The sequence below is a fragment of the Dipteris shenzhenensis genome, chromosome 23 (assembly GCF_047967505.1).
Source record: "Dipteris shenzhenensis isolate YYH24624 ecotype China chromosome 23, Dip_SZ_1.0, whole genome shotgun sequence".
In the NCBI taxonomy this organism is placed as follows: domain Eukaryota; kingdom Viridiplantae; phylum Streptophyta; class Polypodiopsida; order Gleicheniales; family Dipteridaceae; genus Dipteris; species Dipteris shenzhenensis.
The window spans coordinates 39,251,039-39,278,303 of record NC_141618.1 but is presented as its reverse complement, the minus strand read 5'-3'; the positions used below and the strand labels follow the sequence as shown (position 1 = coordinate 39,278,303).

At 40.1% G+C, this 27,265-nt stretch overlaps 1 pseudogene; it reads left to right on the top strand.

Annotated features, from left to right (window-relative positions):
• Positions 1–1,032: 1,032 nt before the first annotated feature.
• Positions 1,033–4,413, top strand: LOC147887366 (uncharacterized; annotated as a pseudogene).
• Positions 4,414–27,265: the final 22,852 nt, after the last annotated feature.

The window sequence follows — 27,265 nt, the reverse complement described above, 5'->3', positions numbered from 1 at the left end:
AAAGCTAAAAAACATGATATGCCATTAGCATCATCTAGACTCACAAGGGATGCGGTCATAAAAGTATCTATGATTGATTGTTGGAGGGGAAAGAGAGGGGAAAAGAGGGAGGAAAAGAGAGAAGGAGGAGAAGGAGAAGGAGAAGGAGACATATGCTCATGCTTATGGGAGGTAGCAAGCTAAGGTTGTCCACTTCCGGACCACTTTTGGGTGAGTGTGACACCCACTCGAGTGAAAATACAAAGGTTTTGCTTCGGTGTGCAATACCTCAATCGAGGTATTATCTCCAATGAAACTCACACACGAGGACAACCGAGCCAAGCCAATACCTCGATCGAGGTCCTCGACTTTTTTCACCGAACCGAGCCTATAGCTCGATCGAGGTCTTGTGGCATGACACCTATACCTCGTTCAAGGTATCGTGGCAATCCAGCTATACCTCGATCGAGGTATTGTGGCAAGTCCACATACCTCGATCGAGGTATCATGGAAAGATGTCTTCGATCATGTCAAATACCTCGATCGAGGTATGTGCCATCTGACAGGGCAGTTGACATACCTCAATCGAGGTAACGTGGCAAGTCCACGAACCTCGACCTGGTATGCTAGACCGATGACTTGGCTGCATGTCCGATACCATGATCGAGTAATGTGGCATCCGGCTAGCAGCTGACATACCTCGATCGAGGTATCGTGGCAGGTCCATACCTCGATCGAGATAGATGGATCGATGTGTATGGGGCATGTCAACTACCTCGATCGAGGTATCGAGGTATGATGGAGCGATGTATATGTGGCATGTAAAATACCTCGATCGAGGTATCGTGGCATGTCTATACCTCGATCGAGGTATGATGGATTGATATGTATGTGGCATGTGAAATACCTTGATCAAGGTAGCGAAACCCTAAATTTTCGTATATAAAGAGAGGGACCCCCCTCATTCTTCATACCTCGATCGAGCTCCTCCTCATCGAAATCGACGGATTTGTGGGAGCTCGACGGAATCACTGCAACGACAGAGAACGATCGATGGACAACGATGAAGATGGACGGAGTGGGAGATTCCAGGTAAGGTTTTTTTTATGTAGCTTTTTCTTTTGCGAAAATTTATTTAAATTTTAGTTTATAGGAATAATAATAAAATATTTCTAAATTTCAAATGCATTTTAAAGTTTTTTAAAATTATTTTTTGAATTACATAATTTTTTATTTAAAATGTGAAAATGTATATATTTTGTTTTTTAAAATCATCTTTAAAAAAAATGAGATTAAAGTTATTTTTTAAATTAGTGCTATTTTTATTTAAATAAAAAAATGTTTAAATTTTATTTTTAAAAATCATCTGTTTTTATTTAAATGTCAGAAAGTATATATTTTGTTTTTTAAAATCATCTATTTAAAAAAAAAGAGATTAAAGTAGTTTGCATGTTATTTTTTTTAGTGAAGTTTTGAATTAAATATAATGTTTAAATTTTGTTTTTAGAAATCATCTATTAAAAAAAAGAAAATAAGAGTCTAAAGTAATTTAATTATAAAATATTTCAAAATTTCAAATGCATTTTAAATTTTTTTCAAATAATTTTTTTTAATTACGTAATTTTTTATTTAAAATGTAAAAATGTATATATTTTGTTTTTTAAAATCATCTATTTAAAAAAAGAGAGATTAAAGTAGTTTTTATGTTATTTTTTAAATTAGTGCTATTTTTATTTAAATAAAAAAACATTTAAATTTTAGTTTTAAAAATCATCTTTTAAAAAAAAGAAAATAAGAGTTTAAGGTAGCTTTTATGTTATTTAAGTTAGTGAAGTTTTTATTTAAATGTCAAAAAGTATATATTTTGTTTTTTAAAATCATCTATTAAAAAAAAAGAGATTAAAGTAGTTTGCATGTTATTTTTTGAATTAGTGAAGTTTTGAATTAAATATAACGTTTAAATTTTATTTTTAGAAATCATCTATTAAAAAAAAGAAAATAAGAGTTTAAAGTAGCTTTTATATTTTTTTAATTTATAGGAATATCTAATTTAATTATAAAATATTTCAAAAATTCAAATGCATTTTAAAGTTTTTTTAAATTATTTTTTTTTATTACGTAATTTTTTATTTAAAATGTGAAAATGCATATATTTTGTTTTAAAAAGAGGAATTAAAGTAGTTTTCATGTTATTTTTCAAATTAGTGCTATTTTTATTTAAATAAAAAAACGTTTAAATTTTAGTTTCAAAAGTCATCTTTTAAAAAAAAAGAAAATAAGAGTCCAAGGTAGCTTTTATGTTGTTTAAGTTAGTGAAGTTTTTATTTAAATGTCAAAAAGTATATATTTTGTTTTTTAAAATCACCTATTATAAAAAAAAGAGATTAAAGTAGTTTGCATGTTATTTTTTAAATTAGTGAAGTTTTGAATTAAATATAACGTTTAAATTTTGTTTTTAGAAATCATCTATTAAAAAAAAGAAATTATTGCGGTGTGCGTTTATCTATCTTTATGTGGAATATTATAGATTATATAGTTGGTTAACAGTTGTTTCATAATTTAGGTAGAGTAAGTAGGCTAAGTTAACAAGCTAGAGCAAGATGATCTAGTTAAGGCCTAGTCAAAAAGTTGTTTAGGGCTAGCTATTCCCAACTAGCTAGGAGCCAGTCATGCCAACCAATCATTCAACAGATGCTCCAAGTCAAGCAGTATAACCAGGGTTATCTCAATGACCATAACCTATCTCTATCCTATAAATATTGTCATTTCCTATATATTCTATACATTTAAAGATGCTATTCTACTTTAGTTTGGCATATGTTTAGAGGTGCAATTTGACTTCCACTTGCAATTATTGAGAGGTGCATTTGTCCACCTTCATGTGCAATATTCTAGTATGCAGGTCTTGCCTTGGCTTATATCTTTCAAGTTAGCATCTATTCCTTGTACTCCATTTTAATGTATTGTACATAACATTTTCTTTCTATCACTCAGTATCTTTACATCTCTCTTCCAAAAATACACCTCTACTACATACTTTGACATGCTAGTAGAGCCCATGGTAGTCTAGAGTCTCGAAAAATGGAGGGAGCATCTAGAACAAAAGCCATTTGCTCTTAATTACAGCAAGAGTGGGTAGTATAGACAAGGAGAATAAGCTTGAAGAAACCAACTTTCTAAAGTAAACAACTTGTAAATAATTGTAAATATGAATTGAATTTGCAACATAGCACTATTGTAGGCATAGCCACACATTTGGCCCATCTACCGGTAGGTGCATAGGATGATCCCAATGACATCCTACCTCATCAAGGAGTACATATAAATAGTTTTCATTACATAAATAGATTATAAGTCATATTGAATAGAATATTATTTTCATTACCGAAATAGAATATTAATTTCCATGTGTTTTTTTTGTGCATGCGCTAGCCAGTGCACAGGTTCTGGCACCACTATTTGTGATTCTGAGAGCTAAGATGAGGGCACTGTAGGATGTTAGGACACCCCCTCACTTGGTTGCGAGTCTAGATAGTCATTGATGCTCTGGGTCGATTGGGCACAGTTGAGGACGTTGTGGATACCTTTCAGGCACAAGCTAAGGCTGAGATCACTGGTCATGGCTTGGATTGGAGAGCCATTCGAGAGTTGTTTGAGCATGAGTCACCTCACAGGCAGGCCTTAGAGGATATGTTTTGGGATGGTCACATTGAGGCATTGCGACCATGATCAGGGCTGCCCTTTCATATTTTATGTTGTAGGCACCCCGTCATAGCAGCACACATTTATCCGAGATATCTTGCTGCGAATGGTGGTCGATTGCCTCACAACTGCTAGATAGCCAGGTCATTTGCCATGCAGCTATATGTCGAGTTTGTGCTTGGTCATCGGGTAGACTACCTTAGTACCCATCCAGGATCAGGAGCGGGACATGGTAGGATGGGGCGTCAGGAGCGTCAAACTGCAGGTGTTCAGTGTCGACGCAAGGCACCAGAGTTGCACACTATCCCTGCACCAGCATTGCGAGTTGTTGGAGGATGGATTAGGGGGGATGTTCATTCAGTGGCATCATCCTTGCATGACATGGTCTCTACCCTATCGAGATCACTTTCGATTCCACCTCCCACATCTATGGAGCCTCCCACATCTACACCACCTCCCACATCTACACCGCCTCAGTATGAGTTGGAGACTCGAGACGCATGGATTGCAAAGTTGGAGGCATTGTTGGCCGAGTCTAGGGATGAGGTTAGTTATTCTGATTATTTTAGTTTATTTTTTTGTTGCGTGTTTCGAACTGAAGCTTTTTGGTTAATTCTCACCATGTACATGACATGTTTGCATTGTAGGCACATCTATTGTGACAGGATATGGAGACTTGTGTACAGCTATTAGAGGCAAATTTGGAGGAGTAGAGGATTGGGATACACATAGCGTACCATTGAGCGGAGCACTATATTTTGTAGTTGAGACATATTAGTCATGATCCATCTCACCATAAAATCGATCCCAGCGTGGCCCTGTACCTTGCTCCTCCCGACTAGGACACCCATAGATGCACCAGTCATAGCCAGGCTTCCTACCACCACTTGCGTCCTTTGCCACGAGGAGTTTGACACTCTAGGGTGGTTTGGACTAGGGTGCGGCCACATCGCACATCTTCATTACATGACCCGCCACATGGTGGCACGATCAGTGTGCCCTGTATGCTTTAGTGACATTGATGTGGCCACATACAGAGGACTAGGCATGGATGATCTATATCCTTGTCATCGCCAGGCCATTGATCCATTTGCCTGTGTGGTCTTGATAGAGCACTACAGGGAGGAGGCACAGAGAGCTTTGCTGTAGTAGGAGGGTGCTGATACGTCAGTGGTTGCAGCGTGTGTTCCGCGACGCTTGTCATATGGTGATTTCATGCCAGGTGACAAGGCACAAGCGGAGGAGGCATGCCGTATTGAGCGAGAGGTAGAGCTTCAGACATCATTGCAGTTGTGGGTGGAGCAGCACCTTGGGCGGGGCCGAGACCAGCATCTTCTACATGTAGAGACAATTACTAGCGCTGGATTTAAGGCACGAGTATTCGCAAATGCACGACTTTGGGAGTTGAGATGCACATACATAGAGGAGGCGAGGGAGGCAGAGATGGCAATAGTGGCTCATGCAGCATGCCCTCCTCTTCATCAGGATGAGGTTGGCCCATCTCATGCAGGAGATGAGGTTGGCCCATCTGATCCGGCTTTGCCTGAGGGCACACAGTGGACGGTTGGGCAGTGGGTCATATAGGAGCCATGTCAGAGAATGACTAGAGGATCATATGTAGAGTTATCAGATTCTAATTCAAGATGATTGTTTAGGCTTCATAATTTCTTGTTTCGGGATGCACTTCTGCACCATGATGATGATGATATACACATTCATTTTGGTACTTTCATGATATTGTTCTTACTTTTATGATGTATGAGCATTTTCGTACTTTCATGATGTTCTTCTTACTTTGTTTATCTCAGTTTATAGTTTGTTCAAATCTAACATAGACACTTAAAATTAGGAGTATGATTTTGAATTTTTAAATATCTCAATTCACACATCTAATACATAAGGTATTTTAAAAAGAAAACCATGTGAAGTAATTGTAAACATTAAGCATTGAAAAAGTGTTCAAGTATAAGGATGTACCAAATCAGTTGGAGACCAAATCTTGCATGGATGTACATGTAGGGTAGCCTAAGAGCCAAATCAAGACCAAATCTTGCATGGATGTACTTCTAGGGTAGCCTAAGAGCCGTGCAGAGTTTAATCCCCAACAAATAAGTCCACATGCATATTTCGTTAGAACGTGCACCATTTTTCATACGTAGTCATGCTAGTAGGGATTGTAAAAATGTACGCATTATACCTTCCATGTGGTGCATACCAAATCAGTTGGAGACCAAATCTTGCATGGATGTACATCTAGGGTAGCCTAAGTGCCATGCAAAGTTTAATCCCCAACAGATAAGTCCACATGCATATTTTGTTAGCATGTATGCCATTTTTCATACGTAGTCATACTAGTAGGGATTGTAAAAATGTACGCATTATACCTTCCACATGGTGCATACCAAATTAGTTGGAGACCAAATCTTGTGTTGATGTACGTCTAGGGTATCCTAAGAGCCGTGCAAAGTTTAATCCCCAACAGATAAGTCCACATGCGTATTTCGTTAGTACGTGCGCCATTTTTCATACGTAGTCATGCTAGTAGGGATTGTAAAAATGTACGCATTATACCTTCCATGTGGTGCATACCAAATCAGTTGGAGACTAAATCTTGCATGGATGTATTTCTAGGGTAGCCTAAGAGTCGTGCAAAGTTTCATCCCTAATAGATAAGTCCACACGCGTATTTCGTTAGTACGTGTGCCATTTTTCATACGTAGTCGTGCTACTAGGGATTGTAAAAATGTACACTTCCATGTGGTGCATACCAAATCAGTTGGAGACCAAATCTTGCGTGGATGTATGTCAAGGGTGGCCTAAAAGTCATGTGAAGTTTCATCCCGAACAGATAAGTCCACATGCATATTTCGTTAGTGCGTGCACCATTTTTCATACGTAGTGCTACTAGGGATTGTAAAAATGTATGCAATTATATCTTCCATGTGGCACATACCAAATCGGTTGGAGACCAAATCTTGCGTGGATGTACATCTAGGGTAGCCTAAGAGCCGTGCAAAGTTTAATCCCCAACAGATAAGTCCACATGCGTATTTCGTTAGTACATGCACCATTTTTCATACGTAGTCGTGCTAGTAGGGATTGTAAAAATATACGCATTATACCTTCCACGTGGCACATACCAAATCAGTTAGAGACCAAATCTTGCATGGATGTACATCTAAGGGTAGCCTAAGAGCTGTGCAAAGTTTAATCCCCAACAGATAAGTCCACATGCCTATTTGGTTAGTACATGCACCATTTTTCATACGTAGTCATGCTAGTAGGGATTGTAAAAATGTACGCATTATACCTTCCACGTGGCGCATACCAAATCAATTGGAGACCAAATCTTGCATGGATGTAGGGTGGTAGCAAGCTAAGGGTGTCCACTTTCGGACCACTTTCGGGTGAGTGTGACACCCGCTCGAGTGAAAATACAAAGGTTTTGCTTCGGTCTGCAATACCTCGATCAAGGTATTATCTCCAATGAAAATCACACACGAGGAAAACCAAGCCAAGCCGATACCTCGATTGAGGTGCTGGGCTTTTTTCATCGAACCGAGCCTATACCTCAATCGACCTCGATCGAGATCTACTGGCATGCCACCTATACCTCATTCGAGGTATCGTGGCAATCCAGCTATACCTCAATCGAGGTATTATGGCATGTCCAGCTATACCTCGATCGAGGTATGTTCCATCTGACAGGGCAGTTGACATACCTCAATCGAGGTATGTTGGACTGATGACTTGGCCGCATGTTGAATATGTCTATCGAGACATGTGGCATCTGGCTGCTGCTGACATACCTCGATCGAGGTATCGTGGCAGGTCAATACCTCGATTGAGGTACATGTACCGATGTGTATGGGCATGTCAAAATACCTCGATCGAGGTATCGTGGCATGTCTATACCTCGATCGAGGTATGATGGAGCGATATGTATGTTGCATGTGAAATACCTCGATCGAGGTAGGGAAACCCTAAATTTTCTTATAAAAGGAGAGTGACCCCCCTCATTCTTCATACCTCGATCGAGCTCCTCCTCATCGATCGATTTCGGATTTGCGGGAGGTCGACGGAATTGCAGCAGCGATGAAGAGCGACCGACGGACGACAGAGATGGATGGAGCGGGAGAGTCCAGGTAAGGTTTTTTTTATGTAGCATTTTTTTTTGCTAAAATTTATTTAAATTTTAGTTTATAGGAATAATTATAAAATATTTCTAAATTTCAAATGCATTTTAAAGTTTTTTTTTTCAATTACGATATTTTTTATTTAAAATGTGAAAATGTAAATATTTTATTTTTTAAAATCTTTTTTAAAAAAGAGATTAAAGTTATTTTTTAAATTAGAGCTATTTTTATTTAAATAAAAAAACATTTAAATTTTAGTTAATAGGAATAATTATAAAATATTTCTAAATTTGAAATGCATTTTAAAGTTTTTTTAAATTATTTTTGGAATTACATAATTTTTTATTTAAAATGTGAAAATGTAAATATTTTGTTTTTTAAAACCATCTTTTATCTTTTAAAAAAAAGAGATTAAAGTTATTTTTTAAATTAGTGCTATTTTTATTTAAATAAAAAAACATTTAAATTTTAGTTTATAGGAATAATTATAAAATATTTCTAAATTTGAAATGCATTTTAAAGTTTTTTTAAATTATTTTTAGAATTACATAATTTTTTATTTAAAATGTGAAAATGTATATATTTTGTTTTTTAAAATCATCTTTTAAAAAATAGAGATTAAAGATATTTTTTAAATTAGTGTTATTTTTATTTAAATAAAAAATATTTAAATTTTATTTTTTAAAATGATCTTTAAAAAAAACAAAAAATAAGAGTTTAAGGTAGCTTTTATGTTATGTAAGTTATTTAAGTTAGTGAAGTTATTATTTAAATGTCAAAAAGTATATAATTTGTTTTTAAAAATCATCTATTACAAAAAATTTATAACTGAAGTTTATAAATTACTAAAGTTTTGAATTAAATATAACGTTTAAATTTTATTCATATATTAAGAGAAAGAAAATAAGAGTTTAAAGTAGCTTTTATATTATTTTAGTTTATAGGAATATGTAATCTAATTATAAAATATTTCAAAATTTGAAATGCATTTTAAAGTTTTTTTAAATAATTTTTTTTAATTACATAATTTTTTATTTAAAATGTGAAAATGTATATATTTTGTTTTCTAAATTCATCTATTTAAAAAGAGAGAGATTAAAGTAGGTTTTATGTTATTTTTGAAATTGGTGCTATTTTTATTTAAATAAAAAAACGTTTAAATTTTAGTCTTCAAAATCATCTTTAAAATAAAAAAGAAAATAAGAGTTTAAGGTAGCGGTGTGCGTTTATCAATCTTTATGTGGGATATTATAGATTATATAGTTGGTTAAGAGTTTTCATAATTTAGGTAGAGTAAGTAGGCTGTATAAAACACCACATGGGCATTATCTCTAAAACACCACACCACATGGGCAAAGACCCCAACACTAGAGTGGTTAGATGCATAAGCATATGGCTAATTAGATCTTCTAAATGCATCAGCACATGGAAAACACATACGTAAATGATTGTCCAAAGGTCTCCTCTCTCCCCAGGCATGGGAACCAAGTGATGATCTATAGGAATGGCCACTAGTTGAGGTGGATTAACCAACCAAAATAGATAATATTGAAAAGGCCTAATTATTTTCTCAAAGATCTCGCTTTAAAAGGTCTGAGTGTCAACCCGCTCTCTTTTTTAATGTGTAGTCCGAGAAATATGAGATGCGCCTTGCTTGTGTATCGTTCAAAGTAATGTATTAGATATCCTTCTATCTCCTCCATATCTATTGCAAACCCAAGGCAGTAAAGCATTCAAAGAAGGTCTTATTAACCAAACCTCTCCACTATCTGTCCTTAGTATAGGGGCCATAAGTGGACAATGTGGTCCTTACACCACATGTGGAAAAGTTTCCAAAGAGTGAGAAGCATTTAAAAAAATACAATTCTCCTTATTTTGGAAAATAAGTTAATCAAGTATAATAATACTTGCCCCAACCATGTGTATTATCTTGGGGAATAAAATATAGAGATTCTCCTCAATACCATCTCTTAAACCTATAGAGTCTTGTCAGAATCTGTATAGTTAACAAACACAGATCATAATGAGTCTTCTTACTAGGGTCCTCAAAGTACTGATGAATGCAAGAAATACAAGGGTTACCTGGAAGAGTGTGTTGCATGTGTGTGTGTATGTGTGTGTGTGTGTGTGTGTGTGTGTGTTGTGTGTGTGTGTGTGTGTGTGTGTGTATGTGTGTGTGTGTGTGAGAGAGAGAGAGAGAGAGAGAGAGAGATTCCACACAAAAAAAGTGTGTGTGTGCTTAGATTAAAAAGTCCCATCAATAATTGAGCCATACAGTTAATTCCATCAATTGGATTGCAGGAGATGAGGCTAGCCCATCTGATGCCTGAGGGCACACAGCGGATGGTTGGGCAGCGGGTCATACAGGAGCCACATCAGAGGATGACTAGAGGATCATATGTGGAGTTATCAGATTCCAATTCACGATGATTGTTTAGGCTTCACACATTTATTGTTTAGGGATGCACTTCTGCACGATGATGATGATGATGTACACATTTATTTTGGTACTTTCATGATATTGTTCTTACTTTTATGATGTATGAGCATTTTCGTACTTTCATGATGTTCTTCACACTTTGTTTATCTCAGTTTATAGTTTGCTCAAATCTAACATAAACATTTAAAATTAGGAGTATGATTTTGAATTTCGACTATCTCAATTCACACATTTAATACATAAGGTATTTAAAAAAGAATGCCATGTGAAGTAATTGTAAACATTAAGCATTGAAAAAGTGTTCAAGTATAAGGTCTCTCTCTCTCTCTCTCTCTCTCTCTCTCTCTCTCTCTCTTTCTCGTGCTATGAACTTTATCATTTTGAATATCATATTGAATTTCGTATATATCAATGCTTGCAATTATTACACTAAACCTAAGAGCCGTGCGAAGTTTCATCCCCATGTGCGTATTTAAAATTAAGAGTATGATTTTGAATTTTAGATATCTCAATTCACACATCTAATACATAAGGTATTTTAAAAATAATGCCATGTGTCGTAATTGTAAACATTAAGCAGTGAAAAGGTGCTTACAAAAATGTACGCATTATACCTTCCATGTGGCACATACCAAATCAGTTGCAAACCAAATCTTGCATGGATGTACATCTAGGGTAGCCTAAGAGCCGTGTGAAGTTTCATCCCCAACAAGGTTTAGGATTTAGGGTTTAGGTTTTAGTCATGCTAGTAGGGATTGTAAAAATGTACGCATTATACCTTCTACATGGCGCAAACCAAATCAGTTGGAGACCAAATCTTGCATGGAAGTATGTCTAGGGTAGCCTAAGAGCCGTGTGAAATTTCATCCCCAACAGGGTTCAGGGTTTAGGGTTTAGGGTTTAGGGTTTAGTCATGCTAGTAGGGATTGTAAAAATGTACGCATTATACCTTCCATTTGGTGCATACCAAATCAGTTGGACACTAAATCTTGCATGGATGTACGTCTAGGGTAGCCTAAGAGCCGTGTGAAGTTTCATCCCCAACAGGGTTTAGGATTTAGGGTTTAGGGTTTAGGGTTTAGGGTTTAGTCATGCTAGTAGGGATTGTAAAAATGTACGCATTATACCTTCTACGTGGTGCAAACCAAATCACTTGGAGACCAAATCTTGCATGGATGTACATCTAGGGTAGCCTAAGAGCCGTGTGAAGTTTCATCCCCAATAGGGTTTAGGGTTTAGGGTTTAGTCGTGCTAGTAAAGATTGTAAAAATGTACGCATTATACCTTCCACATGGCGCAAACCAAATCAGTTGGACACCAAATCTTGCGTGGATGTATGTCTAGGGTAGCCTAAGAGCCATGTGAAGTTTCATCCCCAACAGGTTTAGGGTTTAGTTGTGCTAGTAGGGATTGTAAAAATGTACACATTATACCTTCCACATGGCGCATACCAAATCAGTTGGACACCAAATCTTGCATGGATGTACGTCTAGGATAGCCTAAGAGCCGTCTGAAGTTTCATCCCCAACAGGGTTTAGGATTTAGAGTTTAGGGTTTAGGGTTTAGTCATGCTAGTAGGGATTATAAAAATGTATGCATTATACCTTCTACGTGGCACAAACCAAATGAGTTGGAGACCAAATCTTGCATGGATGTACGTCTAGGGTAGCCTAAGAGCCATGTGAAGTTTCATCCCCAACAGGGTTTAGGGTTTAGGGTTTAGGGTTTAGTCGTGCTAGTAGGGATTGTAAAAATGTACGCATTATACCTTCCACGTGGTGCAAACCAAATCAGTTGGACACCAAATCTTGCATGGATGTACATCTAGGGTATCCTAAGAGTTGTGTGAAGTTTCATCTCCAATAGGGTTTAGGGTTTAGGGTTCAGTCGTGCTAGTAGGGATTGTAAAAATGTACGCATTATACCTTCCACGTGGTGCATACCAAATCAGTTGGCCACCAAATCTTGTGCGGATGTACGTCTAGGGTAGCCTAAAAGCCGTGTGAAGTTTCATCCCCAACAGGGTTTAGGGTTTAGTCGTGCTAGTAGGGATTGTAAAAATGTATGCATTATACCTTCCACGTGGCGCATACCAAATCAGTTGGACACCAAATCTTGTGTGGATGTACGTCTAGGGTATCTAAGAGCTCTGTGAAGTTTCATCCCCAACAAATAAGTCCATGTGCATATCTCATTAGTACGTGCGCCATTTTTCATGCGTAGTCGTGCTAGTAGGAATTATAAAAATGTACGCATTATACATTCCATGTGGCCCATACCAAATCAGTTGGACACCAAATCTTGCGTGGATGTACGTCTACGATAGCCTAAGAGCCATGCAAAGTTTAATCTCCAAAAAATAAGTTCACATGCATATTTCGTTAGTACGTTTGCCATTTTTCATACGTAGTCGTGCTAGTAGGGATTGTAAGAATGTATGCATTATACCTTCCACGTGGCACAGACCAAATCAGTTCAAGACCAAATCTTGCATGGATGTATGTCTAGGGTGGACTAAGAGTTGTACGAAGTTTCATCCCCAACAGATAAGTCTACACACGTATTTCGTTAGTACGTGCGCCATAGCTTTGCCGCAGTCATGCTAGTAGGGATTGTAAAAATGTACGCATTGTACCTTCCATGTGGCGCATACCAAATTAGTTCGAGACCAAATCTTGTGTGGATGTACATCTAGGGTATTCTAAGAGCCATGTGAAGTTTCATCCCCAACAGATAAGTCCACCTGCATATTTCATTAGTACGTGCGCCATTTTTCATATGTAGTCGTGCTAGTAGGGATTGTAAAAATGTACGCATTATACATTCCACGTGGCGCATACCAAATCAGTTGGACACCAAATCTTGCGTGGATGTATGTCTACAGTAGCCTAAGAGCCGTACAAAGTTTAATCTCCAACAGATAAGTCCACATGCATATTTCGCTAGTACGTTTGCCATTTTTCATACGTAGTCGTGCTAGTAGGGATTGTAAAAATATACGCATTATACCTTCCATGTGGCACAGACCAAATTAGTTCGAGACCAAATCTTGTGTGGATGTATGTCTAGGGTGGCCTCAGAGTCATGCGAAGTTTTATCCCCAACAGATAAGTCCACACACGTATTTCGTTAGTATGTGCGCCATAGCTTTGCCACAGTCGTGCTAGTAGGGATTGTAAAATTGTATGCATTGTACCTTCCACGTGGCGCATACCAAATTAGTTCGAGACCAAATCTTGTGTGGATGTACGTCTACGGTAGTCTAAGAGCCGTGTGAAGTTTCATCCCCAACAGATAAGTCCATGTGCGTATTTCATTAGTACGTGCGGAATTTTTCATACCTAGTCGTGCTAGTAGGGATTGTAAAAATGTACGCATTATACCTTTCACGTGGTGCATACCAAATCAGTTGGACACCAAATCTTGCATGGATGTATATCTACGGTAGCCTAAGAGCTGTGCAAAGTTTAATCCCCAACAGATAAGTCCACATGCATATTTCATTAGTACGTGTGCCATTTTTCATACGTAGTCGTGCTAGTAGGGATTGTAAAAATGTATGCATTATACCTTCCATGTGGCGCATACCAAATCAGTTCAAGACCAAATCTTGCATGGATGTATGTCTAGGGTAGCCTAAGAGTCGTGCGAAGTTTCATCCCCAACAGATAAGTCCACATGCGTATTTCATTAGTATGTGCACCACAGCTTTGCCGTAGTCGTGCTAGTAGGGATTGTAAAAATGTATGCATTATACCTTCCACGTGGCGCATACCAAATCTCGCATGGATGTATGTCTAGGGTGGCCTAAGAGTCGTGCGAAGTTTCATCCCCAACAGATAAGTCCACACGTGTATTTCGTTAGTACGTGCGCTATAGCTTTGCCACAGTCATGCTAGTAGGGATTGTAAAAATGTACGCATTATACCTTCCATGTGGCACATACCAAATCAGTTGGAGACCAAACCTTGCATGGATGTATGTCTGGGGTGACCTAAGAGTCGTGCAAAGTTTCATCCCCAACAGAACTGTCCACATGTGTATTTTGTTAGTACATGCACCATTTTTCATATGTAGTCGTGCTAGTAGGGACCAATAGATAAGTCCACACGCGTATTTCATTAGTACGTGCACGAATTTTCTTAGTCACATTTTTAAAATGTCCTAAAGCACAAAACAAATTACACCATTACTACTAATAAACAATTTTTTGTTTTACAAACACAACAAATCCCATTGAGAAGACATCCGACATCATGTATAAAATAGAATCTAATACAATGATGTGTATGAATGTGTATACAACCATCAAAGTGAAATACAAAATATGAGTTCATGAATATTACAATGGTACGGTCACACAGTGAGCCTATACATATCGAATAAAAAAATGTGTAATCAACTAGTGATACCCAATAAAAATCAATTTGATCAACTGATGATCCCAAAAAATATGATATGTAATGTGCTACTCCTCAGGATCAGCTCTCATGCCAATAATTGCAAGTATGCTCTCGTGATCCACCACTGCAAGGTGCCATCGTGGAGTGGACATCGCCTTGCGAGTGCGAACATGACTCAAAGTAATCTTGATCCCAACAACAAGATGAGAATACATGTATGCCTCCTGATCCGCCATGTACTCCTGGAACTCAATATAGCGACCACGCCTCTGTATCTGCTGAAAATAGTGGCCACCTATGATCATGCTATGAGCATTGAAGTGCATCCCATGCTCATCCACTGTATCCTCATTCAACACACTCTTCAACATAGAGCATCGCAACAAGTAATAATCCACACCCTCCTCATTGCCCTCTGAAGCAATAACCGCGAAGGTACCACCAATACGCAAGATATCTGTAAGATGGTCATAATCTCTAGAGGAATTGAATCCCGCATCCTGATCATCATGTACCTTCTCCCAAGGCTAGAAGGGAGAAAGCACTCACCATACCCATGGATCGGCCCATGGTATCATGTAGCACCCTCCCGAATCATCATCAATGCATGCAGAGCAAAAACATGCAAACCGTCGAGAAAAGATCGTGGGGTGAGACTCACCTACGCTCCTAATGGAATGGAAATCAAGAGTGCCGGACACAGAACGACAATCAAAAGGCCTAGACCGATCAAGACTCCCGATGTCCATGCACCAAAAATATCGGCTCACCACCCTATTGTCACGTGACTGAAACGAGGAGATAGCACTAGTGGCTGCACCACCGCACTACATCATGTGCATCCTTGAAGCGATCGGCACTGTGATGCAACTAGTATCGACGCAAAGCATGCTTCAGGCAAGCACTTGCACCATCGTGCTCTCCCTTATTGTGCCATGTCTTGAAGTAGCTCCATGTGATCGGAATGCCTGTCTCACGGTGCCATCTACAGAACCAATAAAACTATGTAGCGGATTTGAATTGACCACCACAGTCGTCTGACCAGATCGAGCGCCGCTGCCATGTGACACCATGATCCCTCAAGAAACTCAGTCATGCAAAGTGAAGCAATGCTGCACAAAATGGGCATCATGCGATCGATCATCACTAATGTAGAAGTGATACTCTCGCACAATGACGCGTGAGTCCATGGTGCTATCAATGCCATCCACATGAGCCTGTGCATGACGATAGCTAATGTGCACAAATATAACAACCTGCAATATGGCATTGAAAAAATATATGATTATTGAAATAATTCAATATAATGAGGTGGGGAAAAAATCAATACTCAATCACACGTCACCTGTTCGGAGAAATAATACTCCGATTGGATCTCATGCTATGGTGCAAAGGTGTAATTCTCTGCAAAGTCCACTGCTAAGACAACCACCCCTATAGGAAATGTCCTCAAACATGCACGGAACTGACGATCCTCCCATTTCGCAGTGTGCAAGTGGCGTATGTAGTGGTACAGCTTCCCTCGAAAACTGTCAATGAATACAACACGTGGTGTCTCCTTCCCCACAAGCTGCAACCTCCTCGACTGTGCACCACCATCTAATGTCAAGGTACTATACTCATACTGTTGCCAACGAACCATCTGCACATCACAAGTATCTAGTGCAACTCGTGGCACTCTAGCAAAGTCACCACACAAAGTACACTTGCCTTTCTTCCACACAATCAAGGGAGTGGAATAAAGCATCACCATCTCGTGTACACAATATGGAATGAATGAAGTCGCGAGGGCTTGTAATAACCACTCCCCTATGACCATCAAGGGAACGGAATATGTCATACATCAATCCAAAATCCACATGGTGGCGACAACAGCATGTGTCACGCTCCTGAGAGCATCGCACAAACCATGGCCTGCATCACTCAAATGACCTCTTCCCAATCCTGAACTTCGGGTGTGCCTCTACAAACTGAGTGTACAACTCAGTCTGGGTACACTCCAAAAAACATGCACCATGCTCAATGTACACACCGCGTGACACCCTCTTCCACAATGCCTTCATCGAGGATGCTCTGCAATGCTCCTCCCAAAACTGTTGTATGAAGGACCTAGTGGAATCATCCAACAATTGATCGTTACGCGGTGCACAACCACTCGAAGCCCAAAGAGCATCAGTCTCACTATCCTCTAGACTCTGCCTCCTAATCATGCCTGCTCGCAATGTGCACGGTGCAATCTGAAGAAGACGTGAAGCGGTACGCACATGGCCTATCATATGAGGTCTACTAATGGCAACCACAATAGCACGACGTGCTGCCAAGGCATCACTGGAGTTCCTATGCTTAATAGAAGCATAGGAACGTCGAACACTACTAAGGACCTCGCTAGATACAACCCTATCTCTACGTGCACCAAGACCAGCAAGCCTCCTACACTCTACCAAGTCAGGGTGATCAATCAAGGATGTGAGAAGAGAAGACTGCGAAGCTGGTGTGAGGTCACAAAAAAAAGACTGCACAATCTTGCTAGTATGACGACGGATAGTGGACTTTGGCAAGTCACATCGTGAAGCAACACTACTGCTACAAAGTGGGGCAAGGGGATCAATGGGAGATGGTAGGGTGGACGGGGGAAGGGAGGTGCCAAGGGGAACGGGGGGAGGGGGAGGGGGGATGGTGGAGGGGGAAGAGGTAGAGGTGGAGGCCAAAATGTAGGTGGCTAGGGGAAGGGCGAAGGCTAGAGGTAGGGGAGCGAATGAGGATGGGGGGACAATGGAGGTGGGGGTGGGGGTGGGGGTGGAGGTGGAGGTGGGATATAGAGGTAGAGGTGGAGGTGGATCGGTGGTGGCAGCACGAGATCTAGCTCTAGAGGCTCTCTTGTGCTCACGAGCCTTCTGCTTGCACTCCTCGTCAATGAGATTTGGGGGGGGGTTCCTACATCTTTCACATCTACTAGCTCTACGGCTTTGAGAACCCATTCTCAGTGAAAGTAGGATGGAAGGTGTGACAAAGTGATGAGGAGGCAAGAATGGCTAAGAATGGGTGAAATGAACTAAAACATGGTGTCTTATAGAGAGCCTCAACTCATCCACTAGATTGCTCTTAGATTGCTCTTCATTATTATTGGTGGAGAAGGTGCTAAGATTGAAACTAATTGCCTGGAATCCAACGTTAATTTCGAATATTTGCATCGTTTGATTTTATTCCACCTCATGCAGGTATAAACCTCGATCAAGGTACCCCTCGATCATAGCACATACCCCTCGGTCATATACCTCGATCAAGGTATTCTATGCCTCACGCAGGTCATATACCTCGATTGAGGTATTCTATGCCTCGCACATGGTGATGTGTATACATGTGGCTGATGTGGCACCATGCATGGTCATGATGTGGCAATATAGTCTCTTCCATGACATGGAAAGGTGATGTGGCATGATGAGTTGGCATTCATGAGGTGGTAGATTGACATGGCAAATTGAGGTGGAGGGATTGGTGACGTGGCAAGGTTGATGAGGTATGCCAAGGTGGCAAGGTGTGATGACATGGCTCATGATGTGAAATGATGAGGTGGCACATGTGGCAGCATGTGTGGCATGTAAGGTGACATGGCAAGGAGTGATGTCACATCTCCTTGATGACATGGCACCACGTGGTCTAACAACGTGGCATGGTTGCAAGGCAAAAATAGATGACTCAGCCTTCCGCATGGGCAGCATGCACACTCCAAAGGCTTGCCACTAGGGTCGGTGATGCTCCTAGCCTACCTCACTAAGCCTAATACCAAGCCTACCTTGTCTTGGTATTAGGCTTGGGTGGCCCTTTTTCCCCCACAAAAGGGAGATTTCACTCTTGGAGGCCATATCATACGTTTCCCTTACTCAAATTTAACCAAATTTTTTTCCTCTTATTCATCATGTGGAGGACTAAAAATATTAACATTTTTGAAATGTTTGGTCATGTTTGAGAATTACTAGATTTATTTTTAATATTCTTTGTTGATCCTCTAAGGAGTAAAAGTAAAAATTAAACTTCAATATTCCTAAATCTAACCGTTGGATTTGGAATTTGATGATTCAACCACACACCCTTATGTGCCTACTAACCTTCCACCGAATTGGATTTGCTTAATTATTTAAAATACTAAAAAAATGTGGTGTGCTACTAAAACGCATGTATTTTATGACTTTATTTATTATAAATAATTATTTATAATCAGATAAATCATTCAAAAATTTACAATAAATCAAGTTAAGCTCTACATAATGCAAAGAGACCACTTACAAAGTTTCAATAACATTTAATCTAAAATGAGTGAGAAATTTAGAATTTAATATGACACTCTCTGTTCATGACAAACGTGATGTGTGACCACCCTGGAACCATGCCGTGTGACACAAAGAAATTTTTTGTGTGTGCATCAAATTTTCAATTAGACTATACGATTGTGTGCACAATAGCAAGTATGATGTTGTGTCAGAAGACTTCAAAGACTAGATCCATAGGGAAGTAGGTGAGATTTCCATTTTTGTGTGCTAAAAAGCTTGTTTTTCCACCTCCTAAGGATTGGGGAGTGAACAAAAAGAGGACACCCTTAGCTTGCTACTTCACTGTATGTCTAGGGTGACCTAAGAGCTATGCAAAGTTTAATCCCCTATAGATAAGTCCACATGCATATTTCGTTAGTACGTGCACCATTTTTCATACGTAGTCATTCTACTAGCGATTGTAAAAATGTATGCATTATACCTTCCACGTGGCACATACCAAATCGATTGGAGACCAAATCTTGCGTAGATGTACGTCTAGGGTAGCCTAAGAGCCATGCAAAGTTTAATCCCCAATAGATAAGTCCACATGCATATTTCATTAGTACGTGCGTGAATTTTCTTAGTCACGTTTTTAAAATGTCCTAAAGCACAAAACATAATTACAACATTACTACTAATAAACAATGTTTTGTTTTACAAACACAACCAATCCCATTGAGAAGACAACGGACATCATGTATAAAATAGAATCTAATACAATGATGTGTATGAACGTGTATACAACCATCATAGTGAAATACAAAATATGAGTCCATGAAAATTACAATGGTACGGTCACACAGTGAGCCTATACATATCGAATACAAAAATATGTAATCAACTAGTGATACCCAATAAAAATCAATCTGATCAACTGATGATCCCGAAAAAGATGATATGTAATGTGCTACTCCTCAAGATCAGCTCTCATGCCAATAGTTGCAAGTACGCTCTCGTGATCTGCCACTGCAAGGTGCCATCGTGGAGTGGATGTCACCTTGCGAGTGCGAACACGACTCAAAGTAATCTTGATCACAACAACAAGATGAGAATACATGTATGCCTCCTGATCCGCCATGTACTCCTGGAACTCAATATAGTGACCATGCCTATGTATTTGCTGAAAATAGTGGCCACCTACAATCATGCTATGAGCATTGAAGTGCATCCCATGCCCATCCACTATATCCTCATTCAGCACACTCTTCACCATAGAGCATCGCAACAAGTAATAATCCACACCCTCCTCATTGCCCTTTGAAGCAATAACCACGAAGATATCACCAATACGCAACATATCTGTAAGCTAGTCATAATCTCTAGAGGAACTTAATCCTGCATCCTGATCATCATGTACCTTCCCCCAAGGCTGGAAGGGAGAAAGCACTTGCCGTGCCCATGGATCAGCCCATGGTATCATGGAGCACCCTCCCCAATCATCATCAATGCATGCAGAGCAAAAACATGCAAAGCGTCGAGAAAAGATCGCGGGGTGAGACTCACCTATGCTCCTGATGGAATGGAAATCAAGAATGCCAGACACTGAATGACAATCAAAAGGCCTAGACCGATCAAGACTCCCAATGTCCACGCACCAAAAATACCGGCTCACCACCCTATTGTCACGCGACTAAAACGAGGAGATAGCACTAGTGGATAAGTGCTGGTTGCATCACCGCACCACATCATGTGCATCCTTGAAGCGATCGGCACTATGATGCAACTAGTATCGACGCAAAGCACGCTTCATGCAAGCACTTGCACCATCGTGCTCTCCCTTATCGTGCCCTGTCTCGAAGTAGCTCCATGTGATCGGAATGCCTATCTCATGGTGCCATCTGTAGAACCAATAAAACTGTCTAGCAGATTTGAACTGACCACCACCATAGCCATCTGACTAGATCTAGTGCCGCTGCCATGTGACACCATGATCCCTCAAGAAACTATCATGCAAAGTGAAGCAATGCTGCATCATCACTAATGTAGAAGTGATACTCTCGCACAATGACACGTGAGTCCATGGTGCTATCAATGCCATCCACATGAGCCTGTGCATGACGATAGCTAATGTGCACAAATATAGCAACCTGCAATATGGCATTGAAAAAAATATGACTATTGAAATAATTCAATATAATGAGGCCATAAAAAAACCAATAACTCAATCACACGTCACCTGTTTGGAGAAATAATACTCCGATTGGATCTCATGATGTGGTGCAAAGGTATAATTCTCTACAAAGTCCACCACTGAGACAACCACCCCTATAGGAAATGTCCTCAAACATGCACGGAACTTACAATCCTCCCATTTTGCAGTGTGCGAGTGGCGTATGTAGCAGTGCAACTTCTTTCGAAAGCTGTCAATGAATACAACACATGGTCTCCTTTCCCACAAGCCGCAACCTCCTCGACTGTGCACCACCATCTAATGTCAAGGTACTGTACTCATACTACTACCAACGAAGCATCTACACATCACAAGTATCACAAGTATCTAGTGCAACTCGTGGCACTTTAGCAAAGTCACCACACAAAGTACTGTACTCATACTACTATACTCATACTACTACCAACGAAGCATCTGCACATCACAAGTATCTAGTGCAACTCGTGGCACTTTAGCAAAGTCACCACACAAAGTACATCTGCCTTCTACACAATCAAGGGAGTGGAATAAAGCATCACCATCTCATGTACACAATATGGAATGAATGAAGTCACGAGGGCTAGTAGGAACCACTCCCCTATGACCATCAAGGGAATGGAATACATCATACATCAATCCAAAATCCACATGGTAGTGACAATAGCATGTGTCACGCTCTTGAGAGCATTGCACAAACCATGGTCTACATCGCTCAAATGACCTCTGCCCAATCCTAAACTCCAGGTGCGCCTCTACAAATTGAGTGTACAACTCAGTCTGGGTACACTCCAAAAAACATACACCATGCTCAATGTACACACCGCGTGACACCCTCTTCTGCAATGCCTTCTTGAACACCGGGGATGCTCTCTAATGCTCCTCCCAAAACTATTGTATGAAGGACCTAGTGGAATAGTCCAACAATCGATCGCTGTGAGGTGCACGACCACTCGAAGCCCAAAGAGCATCAGTCTCACTATCCTCTAGACTCTGCCTCCTAATCATGCCTGCTCGCAAGCCTGCTCGCAATGTGCGTGGTGCAATCTGAAGAAGACATAAAGCAGCATGCACATGGCCTATCATATGAGGTCTATTAATGGCAGCCACAATAGCACGACGTGTTGCCAAGGCATCACTGGAGTTCCTATGCTTAATAGAAGCATAGGAACATCAAACACTACTAAGGACCTCACTACATATAACCCTATCTCTACGTGCACCAAGACCAGCAAGCCTCCTACACTCTACCAAGTCAGGGTGATCAATCAGGGATGTGAGAAGAGAAGACTGTGAAGCTGGCATGAGGTCACTAAAAAAAGACTGTACAATCTTGCTAGTACGACGATGGATAGTGGACTTCGACAAGTCACGTCGTGAAGCAACACTGCTACTGCAAGGTGGGGCAAGGGGATCAATGGGAGATGGTAGGGTGGAGGGGGGAAGGGAGGCACCAAGGGGAACAAGGGGAGGGGGAGGGGGAGGGGGAGGGGGAGGGGGGAGGGTGGAGGGGGAAGAGGTAGAGGTGGAGGCCAAAATGTAGGTGGCTAGGGGAAGGGCGGAGGCTAGAGGTAGGGGAGCAGATGCAGATGGGGGGACAATGGAGGTGGGGGTGGGGGTGGGGGTGGAGGTGGAGGTGGAGGTGGAGGTGGGATGTAGAGGTGGAGGTGGATCAGTGGTGGCAGCATGAGCTCTAGCTGTAGAGGCTCTCTTGTGCTCACGAGCCTTCCGCTTGCGCTCCTCGTCAATGAGATTTGGGGGGTTCCTACATCTTTCACGTCTACTAGCTCTATGGCTTTGAGAACCCATTCTCAATGAAAGTAGGATGGAAGGTGTGACAAAGTGATGAGGAGGCAAGAATGGCTAAGAATGGGTGAAATGAACCAAAACATGGTGTCTTATAGGGAGCCTCAACTCATCCACTAGATTGCTCTTAGATTGCTCTTGATTATTATTGGTGGAGAAGGTGCTAAGATTGAAACTAATTGGCTGGAATCCAACGTTAATTTTGAATATTTGCATCATTTGATTTTATTCCAATTTTGTACCTCCAAATACCTCGATCGAGGTATGTTATGCCTAGGTCATATACCTCGATCGAGGAGGTCATAAACCTCGATCGAGATACTCTATGCCCCATGGTCATGTACCTCGATTGAGGTATTCTATGCCTCACGCAGGTCATAAACCTCAATCGAGGTATTCTATGCCTCACACATCTCGGTCATAAACCTCGATCGAGGTATTCTATGCCTTGCGCACATCATGATGTGTATACATGTGGTTGATGTGGCACCATGCATGGTCATGATGTGGTAATATGGTGTGGAATATATGAGTCTCTTCCATGATGTGGAAATGTGATGTGACATGATGAGTTGGCATTCATGACGTGGTAGATTGACATGGCAAAAGGTGGAGGGATTGGTGACATGGCAAGGTTGATGAGGTATGCCAAGGTGGCAAGGTGTGATGACATGGCTCCAAGAGTCCCTATGATGTGGAATGATGAGGTGGCACATGTGGCTAATGTGGTAGCACCTGTGGCAATGTAAGGTGACATGGCAAGGAGTGATGTCACATCTCCTTGATGACATGGCACCACGCGGTCTAACAACGTGCATGGTTGCAAGGCAAAAATAGATGACTCATCAACCTTCCGCATGGGCAGCATGCACACTCCAAAGGCTTGCCACTAGGGTCAGTGATGCTTCTAGCCTACCTCACCAAGCCTAATACCAAGCCTACCTTGTCTTGGTATTAGGCTTGGGTGGCCCTTTTTCCCCCACAAAAGATTTTTAATATTCTTTATTGATCCTCTAAGGAGCAAAAGTAAAAATTAAACTTTAATCTTCCTAAATCTAACCGTTGGATTTGGGATTTGATGATTCAACCACACACCCTTATGTGCCTACTAACCTTCCACTGAATTGGATTTGCTTAATTATTCAAAATACTAAAAAAATGTGGTGTGCTACTAAAATGCATGTATTTTATGACTTTATTTATTATAAATAATTATTTATAATTAGATAAATCATTCAAAAATTTACCAATAAATCAAGTTAAGCTCTACATAATGTAAAGAGACCACCTACAAAGTTTCAATAACATTTAATCTAAAATGAGTGAGAAATTTAGAATTTAATATGACACTCTCTGTTCGTGACAAAGGTGTGACCACCCTGGAACCATGCCGTGTGACACAAAGAAATTTTTTGTGTGTGCATCGAATTTTCGATCAGACTATACGATTGTGTGCACAATAGTATGTGTGATGTTGTGTCTGAAGACTTCAGGACTAGATCCATAGGGAAGTAGGTGAGATTTGCATTTTTGTGTGCTAAAAAGCTTGTTTTTGCACCTCCTAAGGATTGGGGAGTGAACAAAAAGTGGTCACCCTTAGCTTGCTACTTCCCTTATGCATGAGCATATGTCTCCTTCTCTTATGCTCATGCATAAGCATAAGCATGAGCATACATCTCCTTCTCTTATGCTTATGCTTATGCATGAGCATATGTCTCCTCTTATGCGTAAGCATAAGCATAAGCATAAGAGAAGGAGACATATGCTCATGCTTATGCTTATGCATGAGGATAAGAGAAGAGAGACGTATGCTCATGCATAGACATAAGCATGAGCATATGTCTCCTTCTCTTATGCTTATGCTTATGCATAAGAGGAGACATATGCTCATGCATAAGAATAAGCATAAGCATAAGAGAAGGAGACATATGCTCATGCTTATGCTTATGCATGAGCATAAGAGAGAGACATATGCTCATGCTTATGCTTATGCTTATGCATGAGCATAAGAGCATGAGCATGAAACAGGGGAAAGAGGGGGGAAAAGAGGGGGGAAAAGAGGGAGGAAAAGAGGAAGAAGAGGGAAAGGAAAAGAGACTAGAAGAGGGGAAAGAGGGAGGGAAAGAGAGAAGAAGAGGGAAAGGAAAAGATATTGGAAGAGGAAGAAAGAGATTGAAAGATTGAAGGAGAAGGAGAAGGAAAGCAGGGAAAAAGAGATTGAAAGAGGGGAAAAAAAGAAGAGGGGAAAAGAGATTGAAAGATGAAACTCCTCAAAGAGATTGGATTGAGGAGATAAGGAGAAAGAGAAGGAAGAGAAATATAAAAAAGACTAGAAGAGGTGAGCCTTCTTTCTTTCACAAAATCTCGTTTTTGGTCTTCAATCCTTTGAAATCAAGCATAAAAACTAGCACATAGCCTTAGCAATACAAGGAGAAACATGCTTCAATACTCACAAAAAATGAACCTACATTGTTCAAAGAGACTCACCTTCTTAAAAAACTTCTTTTCAAGAAAGCAAAGAGGGAGAAGGGTGGAGAGGGAGCACAAGTGTTAGAAGAGGGGTGAGTCGTGGTGAGGTGTGGAGAATAGAGTGGAAGGTCGTCAGATATAGGTGAGAGGAGAGATTGCAGCTTACAATAGAGATTGTTAAAGAAAACATTGCGTCATGAGGTTCGAGTTTTAACCCACACCATCGCTATATAGCGATGCTACTCAGTCACTATATAGCGACAGAATAGAGCAAATCGTCACTATATAGTGACAAAACAGGTCAAAACGTCACTATATAGCAATGCTTTAGGACACTTTATGTTTAAAGTTAAAAAAGAAGCTCATAGAATCTGCTATTTTATAACTGTTAATATATTTCCTTGCAACTTATGTTGTGATTTTATAAGTGCAGATGGAAGGGACGAGTGGAAGCTCGTCCGATGATGCGCCAATGCCCAGGAGCACAAAGTGGCTTACGGAGAGGTTATATTGTCATTGCACTCATTGCAACGAGAAGTATGACATCAATGTCGTATTATCATGCGCCACTTGTAGATGTATGGAGAGGATCGCGTACTAGTACCCACCGTTGGTGTTGCACGTGTTGATGGATTATCAGTAAGTCAAAGCTATTTAAGTTCGTAGTTAATATTGGATACCATTATGGTACGAAACCTTGAGACAAGATCTTATATTTACACGAAATCTTAAAACAGGATGAGGAGGCTGACAAGGGTATGCATATACCTTCACACTTTGAGCAAGACTATAGTCTCCCGGATGATGACGAGGGTATGGTTGACATGATGAATTCTATTTTTAGGGGCACTACATCCCATGTACACATGATGTCAGAGTCTGAGGTCAAAATGCGAGAGTTGCAATCAACACAATTGTATGAGGGTGCTAAGATGTCTAAACTATGTGCTTGTCTCTCAATCTTGAATCTGCAAGTAAAGTATGGGTGGTCAGATACAAGTGTCTCGGCCTTAATGAGGTTAGGCATTAATTTGACTCATTATTTGGATATTGTTTGTTTTGAGAATCATCATGTATGGATTAGTGTACCGAATCATCATTATTCGAAGCCTATGTATGTTTGAATTGTGATAGGTTGCTCCAGAAGATTTGCCTATATCAAATACCATGCCCACGTCAAGAGATGAAGCAAAAAAGATGCTAACAACGGTGGGTATGGATCCATGGGATCTGGCTCTTCTCCCCACTCACATGTCACTTGATTGGCTATATTTGGCTCTACGTAAAGCCGAACGTGATGGAGAGACAATAAATGAGTGCGAGTGAGAGTTATCATCTGGATGTATTATGCATGTAAGTTTCTTACCTCTTGACATAATTAAGTAATTATTTGTGGCAATATATGCTATAAAATAGATGCATCTTCATTGTTTTAATGATGCTCTTTTAAGTACAAAAAGTACAGTGCATTATGGTCATATGGACGATGTTTGCATGAAACACATCGATTCAAAGAGAGTCACATATGATTGTGGAGTCATGGCTAACTTCACACAAGATAGCCGAGCAAATGCTTCGGATACTAATCTTCTCTCCTCACAGTTAGATTATTGTGGAACCATATGCGAAATCTATGAAGTTGATTTCAGACGATTTAGTATTTTCATTCTTGATGTAAAATGGTTTAGAACTATTTACAATGGTCCCCATGTGATAGTGAGAAAAGATAGTAGCGATTTCTTTGCAATAGACTCCACCAAACATTAGACCGATGAAAGTGATACTTTTGTTCTTCACGAGCAATGTGAGCAGGTGGATACTAATGATTTAATTAATCGAAGCTTTCAGTTTTAAAGATCCATTGATACATGCAC